General features: G+C 35.2%; 1 long non-coding RNA gene across 1 annotated transcript in view; it reads right to left on the bottom strand.

Annotated features, from left to right (window-relative positions):
- Positions 1 to 819: 819 nt before the first annotated feature.
- LOC139584145 (uncharacterized) overlaps positions 820 to 26066 on the bottom strand; it is a 44882-nt gene continuing 19635 nt past the window's right edge. The window contains exon 2 of the long non-coding RNA XR_011676719.1: positions 820 to 1875. This is a non-coding gene — a long non-coding RNA (uncharacterized lncRNA). The remainder of the gene's footprint in view (positions 1876 to 26066) is intronic.

The following is a 26066-nucleotide window of genomic DNA, read 5'->3' as shown; positions in this document are numbered from 1 at the left end:
ATGCACCCTGGTATACAGAAAATATCCAAACCCTGAAGCAAGCTTCCAGAACATTGGAATGGAAATGGGACTACACCAAACTGGAAGTCTTCCGACTAGCTTGGAAAGACAGTACCGTGCAGTATCGAAGAGCCCTCACTGCTACTCGATCATCCTATTTTTCCAACTTAATTGAGGAGAATAAGAACAATCCTAAATGTTTTTTTGATACTGTCGCAACGCTAACTAAAAAGCAGCATTCCCTAAGAGAGGAGGGCTTTCACTTCAGCAGTGATAAATTCATGAACTTCTTTGACAAAAAGATCTTGATCATTAGAATGCAAATTAATGCGTATTTCTCCAAAGCTCAGTTGTCCTGAGTCTGCACAACACTGCAAGGCCCTAGGATCAAGGGAGACGCTCAAGTTTTTTAATACAATATCTCTTGACACATAGATGAAAATAATGAAAATAAACCTTCAAGCTGCATACTGGACCCTATCCCAACTAAACTAATGAAAGAGCTGCTTCCTGTGCTTGGCCCTACTATGTTGAACATAATAAACGGCTCTCTATCCACCGGATGTGTACCAAACTCACTAAAAGTGGCAGTAATAAAGCCTCTCTTGAAAAAGCCAAACCTTGACACAGAAAATATCAAAAACTATCGGCCTATATCGAATCTCCCATTCCTCTCAAACAATTTGAAAAAGCTGTTGCGCAACAACTCACTGCCTTCCTGAAGACTAACAATGTATTGGAAACGTTTCAGTCTGGTTTTAGACCCCATCATATTACTGAGACTCGTGAATCTGTCAGCATGGTCAAGTTCTGGCCTGGTTTAGATCGTATCTCAAATCAAATCAAATCAAGTTTATTTTATATAGCCCTTCGTACATCAGCTAATATCTCGAAGTGCTGTACAGACACCCAGCCTAAAACCCCAAACAGCAAGCAATGCAGGTGTAGAAGCACGGTGGCTAGGAAAAACTCCCTAGAAAGGCCAAAACCTAGGAAGAAACCTAGAGAGGAACCAGGCTATGAGGGGTGGCCAGTCCTCTTCTGGCTGTGCTGGGTGGAGATTATAACAGAACTATGCCAAGATGTTCAAAATGTTCATAAGTGACAAGCATGGTCAAATAATAATCATGAATAATTTTCAGTTGGCTTTTCATAGCCGTTCATCAAGAGTTGAAAATAGCAGGTCCGGGACAGGTGGCGGTTCCATAACCGCAGGCAGAACAGCTGAAACTGAAATAGCAGCAAGGCCAGGTGGACTGGGGACAGCAAGGAGCCATCACGCCCGGCAGCCCCGACGCACGGTCCCAGGGCTCAGGTCCTCCGAGAGAGAGAAAGAGAGAGAGAAGGAGAGAATTAGAGAGAGCCAAGATTTTCAAAATGTTCATAAATGACAAGCATGGTCAAATAATAATCAGGAATAAATGTCAGTTGGCTTTTCATAGCCGATCATTAAGAATTGAAAACAGCAGGTCTGGGACAGGTAGGGGTTCCATAACCGCAGGCAGAACAGTTGAAACTGGAATAGCAGCAGGGCCAGGTGGACTGTTGACAGCAAGGAGTCATCATGCCCGGTAGTCCTGACGTATGGTCCTAGGGCTCCGGTCCTCCGAGAGAGAGAAAGAAAGAGAGAAGGAGAGAATTAGAGAGAGCCAAGATTTTCAAAATGTTCATAAATGACAAGCATGGTCAAATAATAATCAGGAATAAAAGTCAGTTGGCTTTTCATAGCCGATCATTAAGAGTTGAACAGGTAGGGGTTCCATAACAGCAGGCAGAACAGTTGAAACTGGAACAGCAGCAAGGCCAGGTGGACTGGGGACAGCAAGGAGTCATCATGCCCGGTTTGCCGTGACGTATGGTCCTAGGGCTCAGGTTCTCCGAGAGAGAGAAAGAAAGAGAGAACGAGAGAATTAGAGAGAGCATACTTAAATTCACACAGGACACTGGATAAGATAGGAGAAGTACTCCAGGTATAACCAACTGACCCTAGCCCCCCGACACATAAACTACTGCAGCATAAATACTGGAGGCTGAGACAGGAGGGGTCAGGAGACACTGTGGCCCCATCCGATGATACCCCCGGACAGGGCCAAACAGGAAGGATATAACCCCACCCACTCTGCCAAAGCACAGCCCCCACACCACTAGAGGGATATCTTCAACCACCAACTTACAATCCTGAGACAAGGCCGAGTATAGCCCACAAAGATCTCCACCACAGCACAAACCAAGGGGGGGCGCCAACCCAGACAGGAAGATCACGTCAGTAACTCAACCCACTCAAGTGACGCACCCCTCCCAGGGACGGCATGAAAGTTATCTGTGGGAAAGATATCAGTTTGATATCAGTTTGTCTCTGTGGATGCGTCACTTGCGTGGGGTGAGTCAATGACGTGATCTTCCTGTCCGGGTTGGCGCCCCCCTTGGGTTCGTGCAGTCCTCTGACAAATCAACTGTACATTTTGGTGTTCCTCACGGTTCCGTTTTAGGACCACTATTATTTTCACTCTATATTTTACCTCTTGGTGATGTCATTCAGAAACATAATTTTAACTTTCACTGCTATGCGTACGATACACAGCTGTACATTTCGATGAAACATGGTGAAGCCCGAAAATTGCCCTCCCTGGAAGCTTGTGTTTCAGACATAAGGAAGTGGATGGCGGCCAATTGTTTACTTCTAAACTCGGACAAAACAGAGATGCTTGTTCTAGGTCCCAAGAAACAAAGATATCTTCTGTTGGATTTGACAATTAATCTTGATGGTTGTACAGTCATCTCAAATAAAACTGTGAAGGACCTTGGCGTTACACTTGACCCTGATCTCTCTTTTGACGAACATATCAAGACTGTTTCAAGGACTGCTTGTTTCCATCTATCTAACATTGCAAAAATCTGAAAATGTCTTTCCAAAAATGATGCAGAAAAATTAATACAAGCTTTCGTCAGTACAAGCTCACTAACATCAGTTAGTGCTAAACACGGCTGCTAGAATCTTGACTAGAACCAAAAAATGTGATCATATTTTTCCAGTGCTAGCCTCTCTACACTGGCTTCCTGTTAAGGCTAGGGCTGATTTCAAGGTTTTACTGCTAACATACATAGCATTACATGGGCTTGCTCCTACCTACCTTTCCGATTTGGTCCTGCCATACATACCAACACGTATGTTATGGTCAGAAGACGCAGGCCTCCTTATTGTCCCTAGAATTTCTAAGCAAACAGCTGGAGGCAGGGCTTTCTCCTAAAGAGCTCACTTTTTATGGAATGCTCTGCCTATCCATGTGAGAGACGCAGACACGGTCTCGACCTTTAACTTCTTTCAGCTAGGGGGCAGAATTTTTATGTTTGGAAAAATAACGTTCCCAAGGTAAACGGACTATTTCTCAGGTCCAGATGCTAGAATATGCATAGAATTGACAGATTAGGATAGGAAACACTCTAAAGTTTCCAAAACTGTCAAAATATTGTCTGTGAGTATAACAGAACTGATTTTGCAGGCGAAAACCTGAGGAAATCCAACCCGGAAGTGCCTTTCATTTGGAAAAATCCCTGTTCCGTTGCCTGCCCCTCCTCCATTTAAAGGGGTATTGTCGTAGAAAATCACTTCAAATATAACTCTTACAAGAACTTTGTGAACTCAAATAAGATTTTTAATACAAATTGTATCACAATCTGGAATGTCCGCGGAACACACCCCGCGGAACACACCCCGCGGAACACCCCCTTTCTCAGAACTCCAGCTACTCTATTTATACACACAGTATTGTCCGTCCCCTATGAAGTCATTCACCACCATCTGCTTTCAATTTGTTTATAATAGTGGCTGGACCCTCTATCCCAGCGTGTCCAATTACCTCTAGGCGTCACTCTGTCTGACATGTATGTTTGTAATAGAATTGTCAGACCATATGTCTAGTGTCCAATTGCTTTTAGGCGCCACTCTGTCTGACATGTATGTCAGCACAATGGAGAATCTACAAGGGTCAGAATGTCCCTTAGTAGACCTCCATCACCACGGTCCCATGACCCATGTTAACATGTGGTTCGTTACTTTAATGTTCAGCTATCTTTTATATTTATATTTTATCCATGTATCTTATGTTACCACTACACTACTACACCATCTGCTAATCTTTGGTTTCCTGTATTTACCAGAATGGCAAATGCACTCACATCTGCTCTCTTATACTACCTTCCAGTATACTCCTGTCTAATGTCCAACAGTGTGATATCTACCCACATATGTCACCTACTCCTACAGTATCAACCATATTCCTTTTCCAATGGCTTCCTCAGGCTGTGACCAGGCTTTAGACATAGTTTCAAGCTTTTATTTTGAAAAATTAGCGAGAATTTTCAAAACGCGTCAGGTGTCCTTTGATTAGTTCCTGCGCGCGAGAGGATACCGTCCGGTTGAAATATTATCGATTATGTATGTTAAAAACAACCTGAGGATTGATTATAAAAAACGTTTGACATGTTTCTACGAACATTACGGATACTTTTTGAAATTTTCGTCTGCCTTTCAGGACCGGAACAAGCCTGTGGTTTTCTGAACATAACGCGCAAACCAAATGGTGTTTTTTGGATATAAAATAATCTTTATCGAACAAAAATAACATTTATTGTGTAACTGGGAGTCTTGTGAGTGCAAACATCCGAAGATCATCAAAGGTAAGTGATTCATTTTATTGCTTTTCTGACTTTCGTGACCAATCTACATTGCTGCTAGCTGTTTCTAATGTTTTGTTTAGTGATCGATAAACTCACACACGCTTGGATTGCTTTCGCTGTAAAGCATATTTTCAAAATCTGACACGATAGGTGGATTAACAACAAGCTAAACTGTGTTTTTGTATATTTCACTTGTCATTTCATGAAAATAAATATTTTTAGTATATATTTTTTTTAATTTGGCGCTCTGCAATTCAGCAGTTGTGTATGAAAATGATCTCGTTAAAGGGATCCGTGCGCCAAGAGGTTAATTCATGTTTACATGAATAGTTTAATCACACATATAATATATAATAATAATAAAAATATAATACACATATAGAATTGATTTGATTTAACAGTCTGCACAGAAATGAATAGTCACGTGGTGCCCCGTGTGAAGCGTCTAAGATAGAGCGAGACTTTACTGTTGAATTAAGTACTGTATATATATGAATAGTGCAAACAGATTACTAGGCAACTGTTGTTGTATAGGAATACAGCCGCTGGCAGGATTTTGGTGTGTCTGTGTAACCCTCGAAGTTGTCCCCGGTGTTGTGTATCTGATGACGTCAGAGTAGCATGATTTGTTAAATTTCAGATATAGTCCGTTAGACCAAACGTGTACTATTTCTGTCACTCGCGTCTTAGAAGCAAGTGATTCGGTCAGTATTAATTTCTAGAGCGAGGGCATAGATCCAGCAATTTGAGGATAGCTCTATTTGTTGACCGGGCCGGAGTATTATCTATCCGTCTACCGCACAGCGCGGCTAGGCCACAGGCGTATCTCTTTTTAAATTACCGCGCGATAGCAAAGCAGAATGCCGAATGGGTTGAATGTGAGACGTCACTTGTAAACCCTCTTTCCGTAGTGTAAATTATTCTGTTGTGTGCTTGGAACAGTATATGAACAGCTAGCTGTGCACGAGATGCTAAAGCTAACAACGGGAGAGCAGCCATTTTGTTTCCTGTGTCACGTTGAAATCCAGCCAATCTCAACTGATTGGATGTCGTTATCTCATTCAATTTAACTAAGAGGTAAGATTGCCAGACTTACCTTTTTCAAATGGACATGTTGAAAAATATCCAAATTGATTTGGTTTCTTCAAATGAGACAATTTAAACGTTTTCACATTAACCTTGATACAGCTATGCTTTCAGGTTAATTAAAGTTTAATTCCCAAATAGCCTATACAGGTTTGATATATCATTAACATTGATTCATCAATAAAATTTGCTTTTGCAAAGATCACTGAATCTCTCCTCAGTACTGACGGAAGTCCCGCTTTCGTGGGAATCCCATGTGGTTTCAGCTTTAGGGATAAGTGACCCTGGTGGTAAATGTACCCTCACATTTGAACTACTGGTTACACATTTTAAACTTTTCCATATTAACCTAGATGAAGGACTGCTTTCAGGTTAATTCATGTTTAATCCCCAGATAGCCTATACAGGTATGATTAATCATTATCACTGACTAATGAATTCAATTTGCTTTTAAACTTTCTGCGCACAGATCCCGATTACGGGATCATTTCCCTAAACAACCGCTGAATTGCAGGGCGCCAAATTCAAAAATATTACAAAAAATATTTATAATCACTTAATCACAAGTGAAATATACCAAAACACAGCTTAGCTTGTTGTTAATCCACCTATCATGTAAGATTTTGAAAATATGCTTTACAGAGAAAGAAATCCAAGCTTTTGTGAGTGTATCGATCAATGCTACAACAGCTAGCCCCAAATTAGCATGGTCACGGAAGTCCGAAAAGCAATAAAATTAATCGCTTACCTTTAATAATCATCGGATGTTTGCACTCACGAGACTCCCAGTTACACAACAAATGTTCTTTTTGTCCAATAAATATTACTTTTATAACAAAAAAACGCCATTTGGTTGCGCGTTATGTTGAGAAAACTACAGCCTCGTTCCGGTGCTGAAAGGCAGAAGAAAAATCCCAAACGTATCAGATACAAAATAATTACAAAAAATATTTATAATCATGCAATCACAAGTGAAATATACCAAAACACAGCTTAGCTTGTTGTTAATCAACCGATTGTGTCAGATTTTGAAAATATGCTTTGCATATTGCAAAAGCAATCTAAGCTTTTGTGAGTGTATCAATCAATGCTAGAACAGTTAGCCTTATATTAGCTTGGTTAGCTTGGTCACGAAAGTCAGAAAAGCAATAAAATAAATCGCTTACCTTTGATAATCTTCGGATGTTTGCACTCACGAGACTCCCAGTAACACAATAAATGTTATTTTTGTTCGATAAATAATACTTTTATAACAAAAAAACGCCATTTGGGTTGCGCGTTATGTTGAGAAAACTACACCCTCGTTCCGTTCGACGAAAATTCCAAAAAGTACCCGTAATGGTCGTAGAAACATGTCAAATGTTTTTTATAATCAATCCTCAGGTTGTTTTTAACAAACATAATCGATAATATTTCAACCGGACTGTAACCTATTCAATAAGAGAGAAAAGGAAAATGGAGAGCTCCCCTCTCGCGCGCAGGAACTATTCAGAGGACACCTGACTACTTTTGAAAAATCTCGTTCATTTTTCAAAATAAAAGCCTGAAACTATGTCTAAAGCCTAGTCACAGCCTGAGGAAGCAATTGGAAAAGGAATCTGGTTGATACCCCTTTAAATGGAAGAAAGACTGGCCAGGAAACACAGATAAAAAAATCACTTCCGGGTTATATTTTCTCAGGTTTTCGCCTGCAGAATCAGTTTTGTTATACTCACAGACAATATTTTGACAGTTTTGGAAACTTTGGAGTGTTTTCTATCCTAATCTGTAAATTATATGCATATTTTACGATCTGGACCTGAGAAATAGTCCGTTTACCTTGGGAACGTTATTTTAAAAAAATTAAAAAATCTGACCCCTAGCGTCAAGAAGTTCAAAGATAATCGGAACCAAACCCCCAGTACTGATCCAGTATTGACAGTAGTCCCACCTTAACGGGAATCCCACGTGGCTTCAGCCTTAGGGATAAGTGACCCTGGTGGTGAATGTACCCTCACATTTGATCTACTGGTTACACTTATTATAATCCAGCCAATCTCAATCAATTGGATATCATCGTCTCATTCAATTTAATAAGTTAAATTGTCGAACATACCTATTCAGGTTCTTCCAATTAAATGAGATATTTTAAACTTTCCAATATTAACCTGGATGAACCAACTTCTCAGGTTAATTAAAGTTTAATTCCCCATTAGCCTATTCAGGTAAGATTAATCATTATCATTGAATGTTATTGGTAAAAGGGGTAAATTGGTCATCAAAAAGAAAGGAGGACCAAGGCACTCTTCATATAATTAATCAAAATGTATTTTAGTATGGCATGTTCAATAGAAACAAAGTTTTTTTTTAACTGATGCGTTTCCTTCGTCAGGGAGTACAAAAAAAAAAAAAAAAAGGAATACAATGTCCTCTTTTAAACAGCTTTTCCAATTAGCCCTAATTGGAAGAGGGAGTGGTTACCAAATTGATTGGACACACCTAGTAAGCAATACTATACACATTAAAAGGTGAAATACTGTAGCTATGTTATCATAAAAATACAACTCCAAGCTAGAAGTATCAGAACACTAAAAGGTAGTTCTAACCTTAAATATGAATGGGAGAAGTGTCAAGAATAAGAAAGCAATATATTCCATAGTACACTAGAACACAGCAAAACATGAACAACAACAGTCTAAACATAGCTGAGGGCAATTGAGCAAAATGTCCACTAGATGACAGCAAATGGACCCATCACAACCCTACAGGAAGGGTGAGAAATCCATATCTTCATTTAAACCAGGGTACTTAGTGGCCTGTAGTTTGTAAATCCCAAAACTTTCCCTTTGGTTTAACTGTTTAAGACGGTACCCTTTTCTAATAGAGGCCGGAATATGATCAATACCCATAGCTTGTAGGGAGGCAGGGTTGCCATGGTGTAGGGACTTGTAGTGCCTTGCCATGGGGTAGTCTTCATTGCCTACCCGTATGGCGTACTTGTGTTCCGCTAAGCGGTCTTGAAGACGTCTCTTTGTCCGTCCAATTCAGAACACCTTGCACTTACTTACTATCTTACTTACTTACTTACTAGCTTACTATCATAGGCTACGTTCTCTTCCTTCTTCTTTGAAGTTGTGCAATACTATGGATGAGATTAACTTCTCTTGCCCTTTGGACACTTCCGCAAGCACTGCGGCCATCTCAGCAAGAAAAGCATAGAAGCGCAGAGTGTACCATGCTTCCGATGATGCATCTTCCGCTTTGTGGGGGACTGTCAGCCCTTACAACGACCCTAACGGCGTCAGTCCCACAACTGACCTGATGACTCCCACTGGTCAAACACTTTGCAATATCACAAACAGATATCCTCGCCTCAGTTCGCAGGTACTGAAGAGGTTACCACAAGCGGACGCTGTGGTGACTGGCAGGCCTCGACAGCCACTGAGCGTTTTCAACCACAAACACCAGGAGATTTGGTTGAAAGGTTACAGCCAATCTAATGACAACGCGGCCGCTGACAACTCGTACATAGGGTCCGATCTTTTCAAACACCAACTGCTGGTGGAAGGATCCCGAGACGCAAAGGGGGGGAATACCAGCCCAGACCCATGATGACCTCTGTGTGGGGGGGGTTGAGACTACGTGCAACACTGTACGAGGCCGCCAGAGCAGAAAACAAATCTAGTTGTAAACTTCCCCATGAGAACAGAGAGGAGCGGACAGGCCCCTCGACGGGAATAATCTTAAAGCACATCTAAGATATCATTGAGGTACCACACTGGTCGTAAAAGAAGTCCAGTGGACTTTCCACCTCCAGAACAAATGGCAAAAATGAATCAGTCCATGCCATGTGTAGTTTCAACTACAATGCAACTAGTAAAATGCTCTAATCATGTATTCCGGTAGGATAACATTTCAGAATGTATCAGTAGGATACCTGGTCCCCTTGAGTACCAGTACCAATACCAGCAACAGTTGTCCAGCAACATTCAGTGAGAAGGTTAGAGACCTAACATTTAAAAATATATTTTTTTATGTATTGTTATGGTTTTGTTGTTTTGTTATTGTATTGTTGTTGTTTTGTTATGGTTTTGTTTTTGTATATTTTTTGTTTTGTTGTTGTTTTGTGATTGGATTGTTGTCGTATTGTGATGGTTTTGTTATCATATTTTGATTGTTATGGTATTGTTATGGTAGTGTTATGGTGTTGTTATTGTATTTTAATTGTATTGTTATCATATTTTGATTGCGTTGCTATGGTGTTGCTATGGTGTTGCTAGATATTGCTGCATTTCTGAGCTAGAAACATAAGCATTTTCCTGCACCTGAAATAATATCTGAAAAACTGTGTATGCGACAAATAAACTTTTATTTGGGCGTCTGGGATTTTCAAGGACAGGCTCTTCTCCCAGATGAAACAGCGTTCAGTCTCTGTCAAACGGCCTCGCTATGCCCCCCAGCTTGTCCCAGCTTTACACCCACCCAGTCAGGGGACAACCAGCCCTTCACGGCCCTCCTCTCCTCTCTGTATCTGCATGGCAGGGCAGAACACAGGTCAGATCTGCCTGGAGACTCGGATAAGGATAAGGAAATCATATTTAATCTCTGTCCCTTCCAGGCATGGTGAACACCTGTTATCCTTGATGACTGTCAGAGAGGGCAGAGCAAAAACTCCTGTTCAGCCTGGTAATTACTTGGCTATTCACCGTAGAGGAGGGAGATTCCCAGGTGAAGTTACCGGCCGTTAGACGCTGGAACACCAGCTGAGGCCAAGTTTGCAGCAGCATCTCCCTCTATCTCTCAGAGCTGAAGTCAATCAGATCTGCTTTAGCCAACATCTGCATAGATTATGTTTTGAAGGTGTTGGAGGAGGAACTGCGTTAGAGCTGTCAAATCCACAAGCGGCTCCTGGCATTATTTTTAAAGAGGACATTGCCATTCGCTTCATGGAGTAACTGTAACGTAAATCCCAGGCAGCCTTTCTTACAAGATCTAACACTGGAATGTGATACGTAATCTACACCTCGATTAGGCTGATTAAGGATTCTAAATTTGAGCGTAATTATTTCTATATAGCCTGCACTTTCTCGTTCTGAAATTCTAACGGGACTGGAATGTGTGTGGCTTCGTGACCATGATGACAAGAGCAGCTGCTCACAGATGTTCCACCTCTGACACAAAACACCAGCGATGCGGGTGTCGGCTATCACCAGTCATAGCTTGATGTGATTAAATCTAGGCCTCTCTGTCTCTCTGCCTCTCTGCCTCTCTGCCTCTCTGCCTCTCTGCCTCTCTGTCTCTCTGTCTCTCTGCCTCTCTGCCTCTCTGCCTCTCTGCCTCTCTGTCTCTCTGCCTCTCTGCCTCTCTGTCTCTCTGCCTCTCTGCCTCTCTGCGTCTCTGCCTCTCTGTCTCTCTGTCTCTCTCTTTGTCCTTTATCTCTCCTTCAAATTCAAGCTGCTGTATTGGCATGAACAACATTGTGTCAATACTGCCAAAGCAACAATCTATACAATATATTTTGTAATAAAATAATGAATAATAAAAATATAAAATGGTAGAAAATAATAATACATATTAATAAAACATTGAAATAACAACAATAGCCTAGCAACAGTATTAGTATTACTAACATGAACATGCTACTATTATTACTACTAACATAAACATGCTACTATTATTATTACTAACATGAACATGCTACTATTATTACTACTAACATGAACATGCTACTATTATTACTACTAACATGAACATGCTACTATTATTACTACTAACATGAACATGCTACTATTATTATTACTAACATGAACATGCTACTATTATTACTAATAATGAACATAATACTATTATTACTACTAACACGAACATGCTACTATTATTACAACTAACATGAACATGCTACTATTATTACTAACAATGAACATAATACTATTATTACTACTAACTGGAACATGCTACTATTATTACAACTAACATGAACAAGCTACTATTATTACTACTAACATGAACATGCTACTATTATTACTATGATGCTACTATTATTACTACTGACATGAACATGCTACTATTATTACTATGATGCTACTATTATTACTACTAACACGAACATGCTACTATTATTATTACTAACATGAACATGCTACTATTATTACTACTAACAAGAGCATGCTACTATTATTACTACAAACACAAACATGCTACTATTATTACTACTAACATGAACATGCTACTATTATTATTACTACTGACATGAATATGCTACTATTATTATTACTAACATGAACATGCTACTATTATTACTAACATGCTACTATTATTATTACTAACATGCTACTATTATTATTACTAACATGAACAAGCTACTATTATTATTACTAACATGAACATGCTACTATTTTTACTACTAACAATGAACATGCTACTATTATTACTAACATGCTACTATTATTATTACTAACATGCTACTATTATTACTGCGAACATGAACATGCTACTATTATTACTACTAACATAAACATGCTACTATTATTACAACTAACAAGAGCATGCTACTATTATTACTACTAACACAAACATGCTACTATTATTACTACTAACATGAACATGCTACTAGTATTACTACTGACATGAACATGCTACTATTATTATTACTAACATGAACATGCTACTATTATTATTACTAACAATGAACATGCTACTATTATTACTAACATGCTACTATTATTACTACTAACACAACATGCTACTTTTATTACTACTAACATGAACATGCTACTATTATTACTACTGACATGAATATGCTACTATTATTATTTCTAACATGAACATGCTACTATTATTACTAACATGCTACTATTATTATTACTAACATGCTACCAATATTACTAACATGCTACTATTATTACTGCGAACATGAACATGCTACTATTATTATTACTAACATTAACATGCTACTATTATTATTACTAACAATAAACATGCTACTATTCTTATTATTAACATGCTACTATTATTACTAACATGCTACTATTATTACTGTGAACATGAACATGCTACTATTATTATTACTAACAATGAACATGCTACTATTATTATTACTAACAATAAACATGCTACTATTATTATTACCAATAATGAACATGCTACTATTATTACTACTAACATGAACATGCTACTATTATTATTACTAACAATAAACATGCTACTATTATTACTACTAACATGAACATGCTACTATTATTATTACTAACATAAACATGCTACTATTGGTATTACTAACAATAAACACGCTACTATTATTACTACTAACATGAACAAGCTACTATTATTACTACTAACATGAACAAGCTACTATTATTACTACTAACATGAACAAGCTACTATTATTACTACTAACATGAACATGCTACTATTATTACTACTAACATGAACACGCTACTATTATTACTACTAACATGAACACGCTACTATTATTACTACTAACATGAACATGCTACTATTATTATTACTAAAATGAACAAGCTACTATTATTACTATGATGCTACTATTATTACTAACATGCTACTATTATTATTACTAACATGAACAAGCTACTATTATTATTACTACCATGAACATGCTACTATTATTACTATGAAGCTACTATTATTACTACTAACATGAACAAGCTACTATTATTATTACTACCATGAACATGCTACTATTATTATTACTAACAATGAACATGCTACTATTATTATTACTAACAATAAACACGCTACCATTATTATTACTAACATGAACAAGCTACTATTATTATTACTACGAACATGAACATGCTACTATTATTACTATGATGCTACTATTCTTACTACTAACATGAACAAGCTACTATTATTATTACTACCATGAACATGCTACTATTATTACTACTAACATGAACATGCTACTATTATTGCTACTGACATGAATATGCTACTATTATTATTACTAACATGAACATGCTACTATTATTACTAACATGCTACTATTATTATTACTAACATGCTACTATTATTACTAACATGCTACTATTATTACTGCGAAAATGAACATGTTACTATTATTATTACTAACATGAACATGCTACTATTATTATTACTAACAATGAACATGCTACTATTATTATTACTAACATGCTACTATTATTACTAGCATGCTACTATTATTAATGTGAACATGACCATGCTACTATTATTATTACTAACAATGAACATGCTACCATTATTATTACTAACATGAAAATGCTACTATTATTATTACTAACAATGAACATGCTACTAGTATTACTACTAACATGACCATGGTACTAGTATTATTACTAACATGACCATGCTACTAGTATTACTACTAACATGACCATGCTACTATTATTATTACTAACAATGAACATGCTACTATTATTATTACTAACAATAAACATGCTACTATTATTATTACTAACAATAAACATGCTACTATTATTATTACTACCATGAACATGCTACTATTATTACTATGAAGCTACTATTATTACTACTAACATGAACAAGCTACTATTATTATTACTACCATGAACATGCTACTATTATTATTACTAACAATGAACATGCTACTATTATTATTACTAACAATAAACACGCTACCATTATTATTACTAACATGAACAAGCTACTATTATTATTACTACGAACATGAACATGCTACTATTATTACTATGATGCTACTATTCTTACTACTAACATGAACAAGCTACTATTATTATTACTACCATGAACATGCTACTATTATTACTACTAACATGAACATGCTACTATTATTGCTACTGACATGAATATGCTACTATTATTATTACTAACATGAACATGCTACTATTATTACTAACATGCTACTATTATTATTACTAACATGCTACTATTATTACTAACATGCTACTATTATTACTGCGAAAATGAACATGTTACTATTATTATTACTAACATGAACATGCTACTATTATTATTACTAACAATGAACATGCTACTATTATTATTACTAACATGCTACTATTATTACTAGCATGCTACTATTATTAATGTGAACATGACCATGCTACTATTATTATTACTAACAATGAACATGCTACCATTATTATTACTAACATGAAAATGCTACTATTATTATTACTAACAATGAACATGCTACTAGTATTACTACTAACATGACCATGGTACTAGTATTATTACTAACATGACCATGCTACTAGTATTACTACTAACATGACCATGCTACTATTATTATTACTAACAATGAACATGCTACTATTATTATTACTAACAATAAAAATGCTACTATTATTATTACTAACAATAAACATGCTACTATTATTATTACTAACAATGAACATGCTACTATTATTATTACTGACATGAACATGCTACTATTATTATTACTAATATGAACATGCTACTATTATTACTACTAACAATGAACATGCTACTATTATTATTACTAACATGAACATGCTACTATTATTATTACTAACAATAAACATGCTACTATTATTATTACTAACATGCACACGCTACTATTATTATTACTAATATGAACATGCTACTATTATTATTACTAACAATGAACATGCTACTATTATTATTACTAACATGAACATGCTACTATTATTACTATGATGCTACTATTATTACTACTGACATGAACATGCTACTATTATTACTATGATGCTACTATTATTACTACAAACACAAACATGCTACTATTATTACTACTAACATGAACATGCTACTATTATTATTACTACTGACATGAATATGCTACTATTATTATTACTAACATGAACATGCTACTATTATTACTAACATGCTACTATTATTATTACTAACATGCTACTATTATTATTACTAACATGAACAAGCTACTATTATTATTACTAACATGAACATGCTACTATTATTACTACTAACAATGAACATGCTACTATTATTACTAACATGCTACTATTATTATTACTAACATGCTACTATTATTATTACTAACATGCTACTATTATTACTGCAAACATGAACATGCTACTATTATTACTAATAACATAAACATGCTACTATTATTACAACTAACAAGAGCATGCTACTATTATTACTACTAACACAAACATGCTACTATTATTACTACTAACATGAACATGCTACTAGTATTACTACTGACATGAACATGTTACTATTATTATTACTAACATGAACATGCTACTATTATTATTACTAACAATGAACATGCTACTATTTTTACTAACATGCTACTATTATTACTACTAACACAACATGCTACTATTATTACTACTAACATGAACATGCTACTATTATTATTACTAAAAATGAACATGCTACTATTTTTACTAACATGCTACTATTATTACTACTAACACAACATGCTACTATTATTACTACTAACATGAACATGCTACTATTATTACTACTGACATGAATATGCTACTATTATTATTTCTAACATGAACATGCTACTATTATTACTAACATGCTACTATTATTATTACTAACATGCTACTATTATTACTAACATGCTACTATTATTCCTGCGAACACGAACATGCTACTATTATTATTACTAACATTAACATGCTACTATTATTATTACTGACAATAAACATGCTACTATTCTTATTATTAACATGCTACTATTATTACTAACATGCTACTATTATTACTGTGAACATGAACATGCTACTATTATTATTACTAATATGAACATGCTACTATTATTATTACTAACAATGAACATGCTACTATTATTATTACTAACATGAACTTGCTACTATTATTACTATGCTGCTACTATTATTACTACTGACATGAACATGCTACTATTATTACTATGATGCTACTATTATTACTACTAACACGAACATGCTACTATTATTATTACTAACATGAACATGCTACTATTATTACTACTAACAAGAGCATGCTACTATTATTACTACAAACACAAACATGCTACTATTATTACTACTAACATGAACATGCTACTATTATTATTACTACTGACATGAATATGCTACTATTATTATTACTAACATGAACATGCTACTATTATTACTAACATGCTACTATTATTATTACTAACATGCTACTATTATTACTAACATGCTACTATTATTCCTGCGAACACGAACATGTTACTATTATTATTACTAACATTAACATGCTACTATTATTATTACTAACAATAAACATGCTACTATTCTTATTATTAACATGCTACTATTATTACTAACATGCTACTATTATTACTGTGAACATGAACATGCTACTATTATTATTACTAACAATGAACATGCTACTATTATTATTACTAACAATAAACATGCTACTATTATTATTACCAACAATGAACATGCTACTATTATTACTACTAACATGAACATGCTACTATTATTATTACTAACAATAAACATGCTACTATTATTACTACTAACATGAACATGCTACTATTATTATTACTAACAATAAACACGCTACTATTATTACTACTAACATGAACAAGCTACTATTATTACTACTAACATGAACAAGCTACTATTATTACTACTAACATGAACATGCTACTATTATTACTACTAACATGAACACGCTACTATTATTACTACTAACATGAACACGCTACTATTATTACTACTAACATGAACATGCTACTATTATTATTACTAAAATGAACAAGCTACTATTATTACTATGATGCTACTATTATTACTAACATGCTACTATTATTATTACTAACATGAACAAGCTACTATTATTATTACTACCATGAACATGCTACTATTATTACTATGATGCTACTATTATTACTACTAACATGAACAAGCTACTATTATTATTACTAACATGAACATGCTACTATTATTATTACTAACAATGAACATGCTACTATTATTATTACTAACATGAACAAGCTACTATTATTATTACTACGAACATGAACATGCTACTATTATTACTATAAGTCGCTCTGGATAAGAGCGTCTGCTAAATGACTTAAATGTAAATGTAAATGTAAATGATGCTACTATTCTTACTACTAACATGAACAAGCTACTATTATTATTACTACCATGAACATGCTACTATTATTACGACTAACATGAACATAATACTATTATTGCTACTGACATGAATATGCTACTATTATTATTACTAACATGAACATGCTACTATTATTACTAACATGCTACTATTATTATTACTAACATGCTACTATTATTACTAACATGCTACTATTATTACTGCGAACATGAACATGTTACTATTATTATTACTAACATGAACATGCTACTATTATTATTACTAACAATGAACATGCTACCATTATTATTACTAACATGAAAATGCTACTATTATTATTACTAACAATGAACATGCTACTATTATTATTACTAACAATAAACATGCTACTATTATTATTACTAACAATAAACATGCTACTATTATTATTACTAACATGCACACGCTACTATTATTATTACTAATATGAACATGCTACTATTATTATTACTAACAATGAACATGCTACTTTTATTATTACAGACATGAACATGCTACTATTATTATTACAGACATGAACATGCTACTATTATTATTACTAACATGAACATGCTACTATTATTATTACTAACAATGAACATGCTACTATTATTATTACTAACATGAACATGATACTATTATTATTACTAACAATACACATGCTACTATTATTATTACTAACAATGAACATGCTACTATTATTACTACTAACATGAACATGCTACTATTATTATTACTAACAATGAACATGCTACTATTATTATTACTAACAATGAACATGCTACTATTATTATTACTAACAATGAACATGCTACTATTATTATTACTAACAATGAACATGCTACTATTATTATTACTAACAATGAACATGCTACTATTATTATTACTAACAATGAACATGCTACTATTATTATTACTAACAATGAACATGCTACTATTATTATTACTAACAATGAACATGCTACTATTATTATTACTAACAATGAACATGCTACTATTATTATTACTGACATGAACATGCTACTATTATTATTACTAATATGAACATGCTACTATTATTACTACTAACAATGAACATGCTACTATTATTATTACTAACATGCACACGCTACTATTATTATTACTAATATGAACATGCTACTATTATTATTACTAACATGAACATGCTACTATTATTGCTACTGACATGAATATGCTACTATTATTATTACTAACATGAACATGCTACTATTATTACTAACATGCTACTATTATTACTAACATGCTACTATTATTATTACTAACTTTAAACATGCTACTATTATTATTACTAACATGCACACGCTACTATTATTATTACTAATATGAACATGCTACTATTATTATTACTAACATGAATATGCTACTATTATTATTACTAACATGAACATGCTACTATTATTACTAACATGCTACTATTATTACTAACATGCTACTATTATTACTGCGAACATGAACATCTTACTATTATTATTACTAACATGAACATGCTACTATTATTATTACTAATAATGAACATGCTACTATTATTATTACTAACGTGCTTCTATTATTACTAGCATGCTACTATTATTACTGTGAACATGAACATGCTACTATTATTATTACTAACAATGAACATGCTACCATTATTTTTACTAACATGAACATGCTACTATTATTATTACTAACAATGAACATGCTACTAGTATTACTACTAACATGAACATGCTACTATTATTATTACTAACAATGAACATGCTACTATTATTATTACTAACAATGAACATGCTACTATTATTATTACTAACAATAAACATGCTACTATTATTATTACTAACAATGAACATGCTACTATTATTATTACTAACAATGAACATGCTACTATTATTATTACTAACAATGAACATGCTACTATTATTATTACTAACAATGAACATGCTACTATTATTAGTATTAACATGAGCATGCTACTATTGTTATTACTAACAATAAACATGCTATTATTATTATTACTAACATGCACACGCTACTATTATTATTTCTAATATGAACATGCTACTATTATTATTACTAACATGAACATGCTACTATAATTATTACCAACAATGAACATGCTACTATTATTATTACTGACATGAACATGCTACTATTATTATTAGTAACATGAACATGCTACTATTATTATTACTAACATGCACACGCTACTATTATTATTACTAACAATGAACATGCTACTATTATTATTACTAACATGAACATGCTACTATTATTATTACCAACACTGAATATGCTACTATTATTATTACTAACATGCACACGCTACTATTATTATTACTAATATGAACATGCTACTATTATTATTACTAACATGAACATGCTACTATTATTATTACTAACATGAACATGCTACTATTATTATTACTAACAATGAACATGCTACTATTATTATTACTAACAATGAACATGCTACTATTATTATTACTAACAATGAACATGCTACTATTATTATTACTAACAATGAACATGCTACTATTATTATTACTAACAATGAACATGCTACTATTATTATTACTGACATGAACATGCTACTATTATTATTACTAATATGAACATGCTACTATTATTACTACTAACAATGAACATGCTACTATTATTATTACTAACATGCACACGCTACTATTATTATTACTAATATGAACATGCTACTATTATTATTACTAACATGAACATGCTACTATTATTGCTACTGACATGAATATGCTACTATTATTATTACTAACATGAACATGCTACTATTATTACTAACATGCTACTATTATTACTAACATGCTACTATTATTATTACTAACTTTAAACATGCTACTATTATTATTACTAACATGCACACGCTACTATTATTATTACTAATATGAACATGCTACTATTATTATTACTAACATGAACATGCTACTATTATTGCTACTGACATGAATATGCTACTATTATTATTACTAACATGAACATGCTACTATTATTACTAACATGCTACTATTATTACTAACATGCTACTATTATTACTGCGAACATGAACATCTTACTATTATTATTACTAACATGAACATGCTACTATTATTATTACTAATAATGAACATGCTACTATTATTATTACTAACGTGCTTCTATTATTACTAGCATGCTACTATTATTACTGTGAACATGAACATGCTACTATTATTATTACTAACAATGAACATGCTACCATTATTTTTACTAACATGAACATGCTACTATTATTATTACTAACAATGAACATGCTACTAGTATTACTACTAACATGAACATGCTACTATTATTATTACTAACAATGAACATGCTACTATTATTATTACTAACAATGAACATGCTACTATTATTATTACTAACAATAAACATGCTACTATTATTATTACTAACAATGAACATGCTACTATTATTATTACTAACAATGAACATGCTACTATTATTATTACTAACAATGAACATGCTACTATTATTATTACTAACAATGAACATGCTACTATTATTAGTATTAACATGAGCATGCTACTATTGTTATTACTAACAATAAACATGCTATTATTATTATTACTAACATGCACACGCTACTATTATTATTACTAATATGAACATGCTACTATTATTATTACTAACATGAACATGCTACTATAATTATTACCAACAATGAACATGCTACTATTATTATTACTGACATGAACATGCTACTATTATTATTAGTAACATGAACATGCTACTATTATTATTACTAACATGCACACGCTACTATTATTATTACTAACAATGAACATGCTACTATTATTATTACTAACATGAACATGCTACTATTATTATTACCAACACTGAATATGCTACTATTATTATTACTAACATGCACACGCTACTATTATTATTACTAATATGAACATGCTACTATTATTATTACTAACATGAACATGCTACTATTATTATTACTAACATGAACATGCTACTATTATTATTACTAACAATGAACATGCTACTATTATTATTACTAACATGAACATGCTACTATTATTATTACCAACACTGAATATGCTACTATTATTATTACTAACATGCACACGCTACTATTATTATTACTAATATGAACATGCTACTATTATTATTACTAACATGAACATGCTACTATTATTATTACTAACATGAACATGCTACTATTATTATTACTAACATGAACATGCTTCTATTATTATTACTAACAATGAACATTCCACTATTACTATTCATGTTCATTAACACGGTACTTCATTTTGTTTATCTGTCGGCCCCAGCCTCGAACTCAGACCCTGTATGTAGCTAACTGACCCTCTCTGCCCATTCATCGCTATTACCCGTTGTTTTCCTAGCCGTTTACCCGAGGTTGTCTCACCCGTTGTTGTCCCAATCATCGCCTGAGAATGCTTTATGCCTTTCTCTAATGTCAATATGCCTTGTATACTGTTGTTTAGGGCAGCTCTCATTGTTTTATTTTACTGCGGAGCCCCTAGTCCTGCTCAACATGCCTCACATAGCCCCCTTGTCCCACCCCACACACATGCGGAGACCCCAATGAGCTTAACTGGCACCTCCAGAGATGCAACCTCTCTCAACGTCAAAGTAAACTGCCTGTTACTCAGGCCCAGAAGCTAAGATATGCATAGAATTGGTATTATTGGATAGGATAACACTCTGAAGTTTCTAAAACTGTTCAAATAATGTATGTGAGTATAACATAACTGATATGGCAGGCAAAAACCCAAGGAAAATCTATTCAGAATTAGTTTTTTGAGGTCACCACCCATTGAAAATGATTGTCTATGGGAAACTCAAAGGAAATACTCCCACATTGCAGCTCCTATGGCTTCCACTAGATGTCTACAGTCTTTAGAAAGCGTTTCAGGCTTACATTTTTGATAATTGAGCTAGAATTTGTAGTTTTTCAAGGTGGCTCTCATTTTGACTGTGGTCTTTTGCGCGCGTGGATGAGGGTGCACACTTCATTATTTATCTCCGGTATTGAACACACTACTCTCCGTCTTAAAATGTATCGTTAATTTACATATTAGGGTACCTGAGGATTGATTAGAAACGTTGTTTGATTGTTTGGACGAAGATTATTGGTAACTTTTGGGATTCCTTTGTATGCATTTTGAACGTGTTGAACAGGTGGATTACTGAATCAAGCGCGCCAACTAAACTGACTTTTTTGGGATATAAAGAAGGACTTAATCGAACAAAACGACCATTGGTTGTATAGCTGGGACCCTTGGGATTACAAAAAGATGAAGATCTTCAAAGGTAAGTGATTTATCAAACTCTGCTGGTTTGGAAAATGTTTTTAATGCTTTTGTATGCTGGGCGCTGTCTGACAAAATCTGACAAAGCGTCTGGATTAACAAGAAGTTAAGCTTTTAAATTATGAATGACACTTGTATAATCATGAATGTTTAATATTACAATTTTTGTATTTTGAATTTCGCGCTCTGCAATTTCAGATGGGGTGTTAGCATCCCACCTTTCCCAAAGATGTTAAAAGTGCTTTCCTCACCATCTTAAATAAGCATGCCCCATTCAAGAAATTTAGAACCAGGAACAGATATAGCCCTTGGTTCTCTCCAGAACTGACTGCCCTTAACCAACACAAAAACATCCTGTGGCGTACTGCATTAGGATCGAATGACCCCGTGATATGCAACTTTTCAGGGAAGCTAGAAACCAATATACACAGGCAGTTAGAAAAGCCAAGGCTAGCTTTTTCAAGCAGAAATTTGCTTCCTGCAACACAAACTCAAAAAAGTTCTGGGACACTGTAAAGTCCATGGAGAATAAGAGCACCTCCTCCCAACTGCCCACTGCACTGAGGCTAGGAAACACTGTCACCACCGACAAATCCACAATAATTGAGAATTTCAATAAGCATTTTTCTACGGCTGGCCATGCTTTCCACCTGGCTACCCCTACCCCGGTCAACAGCACTACACCCCCCACAGCTACTCGCCCAAGCCTTCCCCATTTCTCCTTCTCCCAAATCCAGTCAGCTGATGTTCTGAAAGAGCTGCAAAATCTGGACCCCTACAAATCAGCCGGGCTAGATAATCTGGACCCTTTCTTTCGAAAATGATCTGCTGAAATTGTTGCCACCCCTATTACTAGCCTGTTCAACCTCTCTTTCGTGTCGTCTGAGATTCCCAAAGATTGGAAAGCAGCTGCGGTCATCCCCCTCTTCAAAGGGGGGGACACTCTTGACCCAAACTGCTACAGACTTATATCTATCCTACCCTTTCTTTCTAAGGTCTTCAAAAGCCAAGTCAACAAACAGATTACTGACCATTTCGAATCCCACCATACCTTCTCCGCTATGCAATCTGGTTTCAGAGCTGGTCATGGGTGCATCTCAGCCACGCTCAAGGTCCTAAACGATATCTTAACCGCCATCGATAAGAAACAATACTGTGCAGCCGAATTCATTGACCTGGCCAAGGCTTTCGACTCTGTCAATCACCACATCCTCACATCCTCATCGGCAGACTCGACAGCCTTGGTTTCCCAAATGATTGCCTCGCCTGGTTCACCAACTATTTCTCTGATAGAGTTCAGTGTGTCAAATCGGAGGGTCTGTTGTCCGGGCATCTGGCAGTCTCTATGGGGGTGCCACAGGGTTCAATTCTTGGACCGACTCTCTTCTCTGTATACATCAATGATGTCGCTCTTGCTGCTGGTGAGTCTCTGATCCACCTCTACGCAGACGACACCATTCTGTATACTTCTGGCCCTTCTTTGGACACTGTGTTAACTACCCTCCAGGCGAGCTTCAATGCCATACAACTCTCCTTCCGTGGCCTCCAATTGCTCTTAAATACAAGTAAAACTAAATGCATGCTCTTCAACCGATCGCTGCCTGCACCTGCCCGCCTGTCCAACATCACTACTCTGGACGGCTCTGACTTAGAATATGTGGACAACTACAAATACCTAGTTGTCTGGTTAGACTATAAACTCTCCTTCCAGACTCATGCTGCCAAATACACCCTTATAAAACTGACCATCCTAACAATCCTCGACTTCGGTGATCTCATTTACAAAATAGCCTCCAATACCCTACTCAATAAATTGGATGCAGTCTATCACAGTGCCATCCGTTTTGTCACCAAAGCCCCATATACTACCCACCACTGCGACCTGTACACTCTCGTTGGCTGGCCCTTGCTTCATACTCGTCGCCAAACCTACTGGCTCCAGGTCATCTACAAGACCCTGCTAGGTAAAGTCCCCCCTTATCTCAGCTCGCTGGTCACCATAGCAGCACCCACCTGTAGCACGCGCTCCAGCGGGTATATCTCTCTGGTCACCCCCAAAACCAACTCTGCCTTTGGCCGCCTCTCCTTCCAGTTCTCTGCTGCCAATGACTGGAACGAACTACAAAAATCTCTGAAACTGGTAACACTTATCTCCGTCACTAGCTTTAAGCACCAGCTGTCAGAGCAGCTCATAGATTACTGCACCTGTACATAGCCCATCTATAATTTAGCCCAAACAACTACCTCTTTCCCTACTGTATTTATTTATTTATTTTGCTCCTTTGCACCCCATTATTTCTATCTCTACTTTGCACATTCTTCCACTGCAAATCAACCATTCCAGTGTTTTACTTGCTATATTGTATTTACTTCGCCACCATGGCTTTTTTTTTGCCTTCACCTCCCTTATCTCACCTCACTTGCTCACATTGTATATAGACTTATTTTTCTACTGTATTATTGACTGTATGTTTGTTTTACTCCATGTGTAACTCTGTGTTGTTGTATGTGTCGAACTGCTTTGCTTTATCTTGGCCAGGTCGCAATTGTAAATGAGAACGTGTTCTCAACTTGCCTACCTGGTTAAATAAAAGGTGAAATAAAAAATAAATTAAATAAATAGAGGAACCCTAGATCATGAGTCACTAGATAGAGGTACCATAGATCATGAGTCACTAGATAGAGGTACCCTAGATCATGAGTCACTAGATAGAGGTACCATAGTAATGGTTCTCCCGAGTGGCGCAGCAGTCTAAGGCACTGCATTGTGTCACGAAAGTCCTGGTTTCGAACCAGGTGTCACAACCCGCCGTGATCGGGAGTCCCATAGGGCGGTGCACATTTGGCCTAACGTTGTCTGTGTTAGGGGAGGGTTTGGTTGGGGGGGCTTAACTTGGTTAACCA

The sequence above is a fragment of the Salvelinus alpinus genome, chromosome 9 (genome assembly GCF_045679555.1).
Source record: "Salvelinus alpinus chromosome 9, SLU_Salpinus.1, whole genome shotgun sequence".
In the NCBI taxonomy this organism is placed as follows: Eukaryota; Metazoa; Chordata; class Actinopteri; order Salmoniformes; family Salmonidae; genus Salvelinus; species Salvelinus alpinus.
The sequence above is the reverse complement of the archived record's forward strand: the minus strand, read 5'-3'. Positions and strand labels throughout refer to the sequence as shown.